Source organism: Protomyctophum bolini, assembly GCF_963924005.1.
Source record: "Protomyctophum bolini genome assembly, chromosome: 18".
NCBI classification, from domain to species: Eukaryota; Metazoa; Chordata; class Actinopteri; order Myctophiformes; family Myctophidae; genus Protomyctophum; species Protomyctophum bolini.
Window position 1 is genome coordinate 38206111 of NC_137879.1, and position 8610 is coordinate 38214720.

Sequence of the window (8610 nt, forward strand, 5' to 3'; positions counted from 1 at the left end):
CTCAAAGTACAGTTAGTTATATTGCGCCACAGTGGCCGTTCCCTCGACACCTTTCTCGAAGATGGGTCAGAACGAACGCACAATGCTTCTTCCCACTGCAGTGGACAAGACTCAAGGCCTCAACGGAACACCTGGAGATCTGCCCTATAAGAACTATACCAGGCAGGATGTGCAGACACTGTAGGGGGGCATCCATGTCGTGTCTCCATCATCTCAGCCAAAGCGATGTTATACCGAATCGAAGGAGCCTTCACCTCAAGTCACCTGCAGGGCTATAGTTGAGCAATCGCATCCTGTATCTATAGCCTCAAAACCAACCAAATACAGACACTCGGCTAGACTGTCGCAGTTTGAAAGGCTCATCCTGATTGCGGGGGCAGACCACCCCAACTATAATCACACCAACCGAGCCAGTGAGGTTCATGGGGCCTCCAGGCGTGCCATGCAGCAGCCATCTGCACAAGACTGGGTTGGACCCTGCAGCGCCCAGCCAGAGCCCTGGAAAGCAACCTCCTAGCCAAGACAATGTATGTTGACTATAACAGAGCCCCAGAACACTATAGAGCTCATGAGAAGTATGGAGAAACACTGGCAGGAGGCCGCCGAGATACAATGCCTCAGAGTCTCCTGCACCAAAAAACACTGTGCCTGAAAGGGACGAGTCTCAAAGGTCAGAAAGCCCACCTCCTGTATACGTCCTGTCATGTAGCAACTCAACCTGAACCTGAAATAGACCCTCACCCCACCTCATCCTTGAAAATGTAGGATCAGTTATGGTCACAGGACCAATTTAAGTAGAACCACTGTATTCCTCATACTTGACAATGTAGGATTAGTTACCAGTGTAGGGTGACCAGATCCAAACTGTTCATTTGAGGGACTGAAGTACCGGGTTAGCAACTTACTACTTGAGTTGCTATTAAATGCCTTGATGTCATATTCGAATATAGGCTATATTTATAAACTCCTCTGATGTCTGGTGGTAGCACAGCACCTCAAAGGCCCTTAAAACATTAAGGCTCCAGGACCTCCCAAAACAAACTGGTCAGGCTCCTACTTGGCCTCACCCCCCGAACCCACTTCACCCCTGCTCATTTTGACAGGCTGGGATGGCTTAGGGTCGACGACAGAGTACAGCATCTTGCAATGGGTCTGGTACACAACATTCGATACACCACCAAGATACCCATGTAGGCCTACCTGTCTAAATACTTCCTTCTTAAAATATATTTTTTTTGTAACCCATTTTTCACCCCTGTGTCAATCATCTAATGTGATCCTGGGCTCTACACACCCTCCACCAACCTAGTCCCCATATAATTTTATGGGGGACAAGGGGAGAGCAACGGACTTGAACTCATGCTTCCTTCATGCCTGAGTGTCCAAGTTGCTCCTTTACACCTGACACGGGGGAGTTTCCCTGGTTGGACGTAGCGCGTGGAAGGAGCACGTTATTCCAACCATAAATACTTCCTTAATGTAAACGAAGTCCACACCCACAACACCAGAGGGAGTGCAACAAACCATGTACAACCCAGATTCGGCACAAACAAGGGACTAAATTATTTTCGCTCCTATGCCACAAAAATGTGGAACGCCCTACCAACAGTCATTAAGACATGTGAATCCCTTGACTCCTTCAAAACCGCTCTCAAAGGGCACCTACGGACGGCTGCAATTCGAAACTGGCCCCCGTAAAATCTGACAAACACAAACGCCTTAACCATAAAGAGACAATATGACGTAATGAGGCACATTGACGTCATTTTCCCTTCATTGTCAATGGTGTTTATAAAACAAACATTGAACTAAAGACAAACATTAAACAAAAATATTGTTGTGTGCTCTAATGGTTCTCATGGCCTATAGGCCTAACAATAAAGATAATTTAATGTTTGTTTTGACACAGTTTGTTTTACATCATTACACCTAATTATAGCAACATCAGTTAGACTTTAATATATTAGTTAGATTAATAGAGGTTACACGTAAAACATACCTGTATGTATTAAGTTTGAGTGGTTGTATACTGAATTCCCTTCTCGATGTTGTAAGATAAGAGCGCCCCTCACTTCACACGGGTGTGATTTTTATATTATAATATTATTATACTATAATAATACTATTATATTATAGTATTATTAATAGTTAATAGTTTTTCTGAACAAACTGAAGAGGAAGACAATTAATTTCTTGATTATATTTATTCGGTATATAGATTCACACAAATACAACTTTTCCAAGTGACTGATTGTGTACTAATTAAGGAAGATGCAGCAATGATTGTTAGCAGTGCTACAAAGATGAAGAAAAAATACAGCTGCATATATATAGTATTTCAATACTTTGATAATATTTGGAATGTATCATCAATATCACTTCAGTTTAACCAGTTTCACAGTGGGTCAACTCAGGAACCTTGTGGGTCACACATGTTTTATGGGTCCCTTTATGTTTTGTGTCCTATATTTTGTTTCTAATTATTATGATTTCAAAACATTAAAAAAAAAACATTCCCAAGTTTTTCATGAATTACATTTTTTTTAACTTGTTTCGGTCCTGGGCAAACGCTTTCTCTTTGGGGTCTTGCTGAGCTAACATAAGAGTAAAACTTATTTTTGTTTGACTTCATTCAGACAATGCAGCAGCAAATATAACATCAAACAGTATACACAGCAAATCACAGCAAACAAAAGGATAGAATATAGAGTGCAAAAAAAAAGACAAAGAGAGAAGGAGTATCAAATCAAATGTTTTACTTGTAGTAGCAAAGTTAGGTGAACTTGTGTGCGTGTGTGTGTGTACACACACACACGCACAATGAATTAGGCCTATAATAAAACAGCGAAACATCCGACCATAACAAGTCAACAATTCTTAAACAGCCGGACACTGTGTAAAAAAGACACCACCCGACCATAACATGAACTCTTATTAAGAGTGTTAATGAACGCACATAATGAACTCTTAAATCAATCAAGCCTACAGTACTGGGTCGTGGTGTTTTAGTGCTGCATTATGCAAAGCTGTAGTGTGTGCTAGAGTTCTCAACGGGCCCAACAATTAAGGCCCGGCCCTACCCTACCTACTGGGTCGGCCGGAGGCTCGGCCCGACAAAAAGAAAAACGCCAGTAAATGGCCGTGTCTGTGTGAGACACGTCAGGCTGTTAATGTTCCATTTCCATCATTCTAATGCAGGGGTTTTCAACAGGTGGTCCGTGGACCACTGGTCAGCCGTGAAGGTCCCTGACCATAAATTTAATAATGTAGCAAAGTGAAGATTTGGCATTTTCTTCCACGGAACAATGCATTACTTTTGGCGGACGTGGAAGTGCATCAATGTTATCAGTTATTGGGAAGTCCGAGGTAAAAAAATTCCACAGAAAATGTAGTTCTCAAGAAGGGTGCAGTCTACCAGCTTACCTGATTGAGTCATGTTTATTAGGAAATGTGCCCGCATGCATGTGAGTGTGCGGACTTGTTTGTGTGTGTATTTCCAGGGAAGAGGGTGTGTGTGTGTGTGTGTGTGTGTTTGTGTGTGTGTGTGTGTGTGTGTGTTCCAGGGAAGTGTGTGTGTGCGTGTGTGTGTGTGTGTGTGTGTGTGTGTGTGTGTGTGTGTGTGTGTGTGTGTGTGTGTGTGTGTGTGTGTGGGTGTGTGTGTGTGTGTGTGTGTGTGTGTGTGTGTACACAAGTAAAACATGTTAGTGCAAACATTATCCAAACACAACATCAGCAAATATACAACATGCAATGTGTAAAAAGTTCAAAATCCAAAACAAAATCACGCAGGTATAAAAAGTCTAAAAATAAAAACATCATGCAAAAGTAGCACATTGTGCCAAAACATCACTGCAAACAAATTGGAAACAGCATTACACACACACACACACACACACACACACACACACACACACACACACACACACACACACACACACACACACACACACTTTCCCATGGTTGTCTCATCACTTGGTTTGATCCAGCTAGAATTTCTGGACTTTGTGTCCTGAGCTACTGAAAAAATCCCTTTTGTGTAAAACAATGCAGCACTGTCTTCTGTGGCAGGTATAAACATGACATCCATGGACAGTGATTTTAGGTAACTGTAGGACCTAAAGTGGTCCATGGACCACTGGTGGTCCGTGAAGGTATTGCATGTGGTCCCTGACCATGAATTTAGTATTGTAGCAAAGTGAATATTTTGTATTTTCTTCCACGGAACAATGCACTACTTTTGGCGAACGTGGAAGTGCATAAATGTTCTCAAGAAAGGTGCAGTCTACCAGCTTACCTGATTGAGTCATCATTATTAGGAAATGTGCCCATTTGTCTGACGTCATGTTGAAAAGTGGGCTGTTCCTCTTAGAGGTGGGTGAGTATAAAGCGTCTGCATGCTGTGTATTAGTATCACTAGTCACTGCTGAATCCACTGGCTGAGTCTGAGACGTTTTACCTTACATGGTTTTTGTTGTCTGCTGTTGCAATAATCATCGCAATGGAGAATTGCGGAGGCTGGACGCCAGCGCCAGCGAAAGCAGATCCAGCTGTTCAGCACATTTGTGACGTTGTGAGTATATAGATACAATATGACAGGATCAACTCTTATTTCATTGTTAGAATGACATGATGAGGCTAGGCTACAAAACAGTTTTTGACCAGGTGTATTGTGTATTGTTTTGTTTACATTTTCGTATGTACAGATGAAGTTGGATTTAGAGCGGAAAACTGGGAAGATCTACACAGTTTTCCAAGCCATTTCCTACAAGACCCAGGTTGTAGAAGGACAAAACTACCTCACCAAGGTAATGAACAATAAATAGCCTTTAATAAAAGTACCAGTACTGCAATGTAAAAGTAACTTAAGTAAAAAGTAAACATTTACTTGAGTGAAAGTACAACAGTATTGGCATTACAATATACTTAAAGTACCAAAAGTATGCAGAATGTCCCATTTGGCATTTCACAAGGTATCAAACTTTAGCCTAATATAAAATAAAATAGCAGATCTACAAGCTCACAATTCATTGATGCCTTGTGACTTGTAGATCACCTATTTGTTTTTAAATAATTATTAAAGTAAAGCTAAACTAAATATTTGCCTCTGATAGTAGTGGAGTAGAAGTAAACGTATTACATTGGAAACGCTCAAGTACAATTTTTAGATTTACTGAAGTAAAGTAATGGAGTAAATGTACTTACTTTCCACCACTGTGTAATTCTCTAGTTGAGAATATAATAGAATATCATTATTTTATTTGTCATGTCCATTCATGTTGAATTTCCCATGGACATTTGATTTCCTTACATGATGGAGAATACACAAGTCAAAGAGCTGGAGCAACAGCATAATATTGATTGATTGATTGAATAATTTATTGACTTGATGTATTACTATTACCGAAATAAGTCCTTGCGGTCTTGTTTTCATTCAGGTCCTGGGTATTCAATTCATAATTATGACATGAAAAATAACAAAAATAATCCAATCCTAATACAAAGTAATACAAATTGAAATAGATATGTACAGGTTGGGGGGGAAAGAAGGGGGTATAAAGAGGTGGGGCCGTGGTGGGGTAGTCACTTGACTAAGGGGAGGAGCAATAATTTCCTCTCCCTTTGTTCTATACAAGGACACATTGTTAATACGAATTACAAATTGTATTGCATCTTCTTATCTCTCCTGTAGGTTCATGTTGGTGGAGCAGATTACGTTCACATCCTTGTGTTTCAAGCGCTCCCCTGTTATGGAGGAAAACTGAGCCTGAAAGATGTCCGGACTGGCAAGACCCGTGACGACCCCTTGGTTCCCAAAAATTGAGTTGAAAGTTTCAACTCCAGTGCTTATATGAATCACTTCTCTTCCTCTATATCTGGATCTTTCTGCTACATTATTCAGCCATGTTAACTTTCAATCTCTTTACATACAAGGTTTTACTGTCACTGATAAAATATACGTCTATATCATATAATAGTAGGATAAACTGTTTTGTTATTAAGCATCCTATAAGAACAATGTGTCATTGATGGTTCTAATTTAACCATTTTAATGGGAGTACTTTTGATCAATAACTAAATAATGTAAGTCCGGACCAAAACCCTTAAAACTATAATATAGCCAGACAACCTGAAAAATATATACTATAGTTATTATATAACCCCAAAGAAATAATCGTAATGGTTTAGTATTATAGAAATATAGGTCAGTTTAAGACAGTAATAGGGCTGTATTCTGCGTGTCTTAAGTACCACGTCTTATTACCTAACTTGAGTAAACTAAAGACCTGGAGGCGTGATCAATGCTCTTTGGCCACTCAGAATAGCCAAATGGCATTGACCACGCCTCCAGGTCTTTAGTTTACTCAAGTTAGGTAATAAGACCTGGTACTTAAGACACGCAAAATACAGCCCTTAAGTGTCATGATCTGTCACTCCACAGACCATGTCTCAGCCCTGGCCACTCCCACTTCCCCTTCCACTCTGCAGTCACATTCACTCACCTGTCTCCAACTCCCTCGTCATTCCACCTGTGAACAATTCGTCAATCAACCCTCCCCCTATGAGACTCACTGGACTCATTGCAAACTTCAGTGTCAGTTCATAGTTTGTTGTTGCCGATGCATGTTCTCTCCTCTGTTGACTTATTGTCATTCCTGATTCCTGTGTTCTACTGAAGTAAGATACATGTATTCCTGATTTTCCTGCGTTCAACTTCAGTGTAAGATTTTTGCTTCCTATTTTTGATTAAATCCTTAAACGGCTATACTTGTCTGTGGTTACTCTGCATATTGGGTTCAACTCTCTGCATCATAACAGTAAGAACCTTAGAAGGGGTGTGTGTGTGTGTGTGTGTGTGTGTGATGTACCCACTGTTCAAACACTATAGTTGTTACCAGAATCAAGATGCTATGGTGGTCTAGAACCTGAATTGGTAAAATAACAGCAGGTGGCGGCCATTTTAGAAAATGGCTGCCATGGTTATGGCCACGGGACAAATATGTGATCCAAAAATGTTCCTTATGGCATTCTCCAACTGTGTGCCAAATGTCATGCTTTTATCGTAAAGTGCACAATTCCATCAAAATACTGCTCGTAATATGGTCTAAGTAATAATGGTTGGTAATATGGTATAAGATTGTGAATCCATACATAACTCATGTGTTCAGATTGGATAATTCAATCAAATTACACGCCAATAACTTTATCTGTGTGGTTGCCACTCGAACCAAAATGGTTCTATATAGACCCTCAGTCCTCACCTTCAAATTAGCGGTGAAGGTTAAACTTTTACATGAGTTGTAAATGACAACTAAATGTAACATGGAGATGGAACCCCACGCTTCTACTTTCTGGCTCCCCCATGGCATTATTCCTTCATACAGAATCTTGTCGGTAACATGCGTATACTCTTGCTGATGTCGAGTCCTGCGGGTACACGTACAGGCTTTATAGTTTCCGACATACTATTGATCCGAAACCTCAATCCATAACCGCTATAACCATAACCGCAAGCACGAGAGCAGCGCATGTCGGACCGTCGCATTTTCACATCGCGTCGCATGTCCCCTCGCTCTTCGGACTCTTTGGTGTGTCGGATCTGCATGCGTGTGCGCCCCGAGTACTGCATGCAGAATTCTGGTGCAGCGCCCCCAGATTTCTGCAGGGTGGGCAAAGTGAGTTTATAGGGTCGTTTAATGCAATCAGATATAGGACTTTTCTGTTTGGATGTATGGACTGTCAAGGCCAGATTTTTTTTTAGATTTTTTGGCCACTCAGCAGACATACCCCGCATTACTTCCAGGTATGATGATGATGATGTCACACGCGTACCCTCTATCATCATAGTGAACTGTGTTATCATTATACCACAGGCCTCCGAGTGGAACGGACGTGAATGGGAATGACCTTTGACCCCTGCAGGATATCGCCCTGCAGGCAGTGTTACCCGGACTGGTTATTATGCTTGTGGATGAAGTTGGATTCATGGGGCTCAGAAGTGGCGTTTTGCTATATTTTAGGCTCCATGGGCTACACAGAGCTCCTAACTCTAGTCTAGTAGACTAGGAACCCACCTGTGTGTGTGTGTGTGTGTGTGTGTGTGTGTGTGTGTGTGTGTGTGTGTGTGTGTGTGTGTGTGTGTGTGTGTGTGTGTGTGTGTGTGTGTGTGTGTGTGTGTGTGTGTGTGTGTGTGTGTGTGTGTGTGTGTGTGTGTGTGTGTGTGTGTGTGTGTGTGTGTGTGTGTGTGTGTGTGTGTGTGTGTGTGTGTGCGTGCGTGCGTGCGTGCGTGCGTGCGTGCATGCGTGCCTGCGTCGATTTAACAAAGGTGCAGACGATCAGAAATCAGCGGAGAGTGAGCGACATTTGCGCTACTCAATATGTCGTATTGAAGTGGACTCGGCCCCAGACTTTCTGTTTTCTCCTTGGGCATAAAAAACGTCTGGGTTTCCGAGGCTACTAGTCCCCAAAGTCCCCAAAGTGGGGTCCGGGGACCCCCAGGGGTCCTTAAGAGGGAGTTCCAGGCGGTCCCCGCAGCTAAATGATATAGTTTGTCCATTTGGTTCCGTTTGTATACTGTCAGAGTTAAATTAAATCGGGGAGGGACCTTTTGCT

General features: G+C 41.8%; 1 long non-coding RNA gene across 1 annotated transcript; it reads left to right on the plus strand.

The window, feature by feature from the left end:
* The first annotated feature begins 4431 nt into the window (after positions 1–4431).
* Positions 4432–6230, plus strand: LOC308332550. Its single transcript, XR_013965723.1, has 3 exons — positions 4432–4570; positions 4704–4805; positions 5690–6230. It is a non-coding gene; the product is annotated as an uncharacterized lncRNA (long non-coding RNA).
* Positions 6231–8610: the final 2380 nt, after the last annotated feature.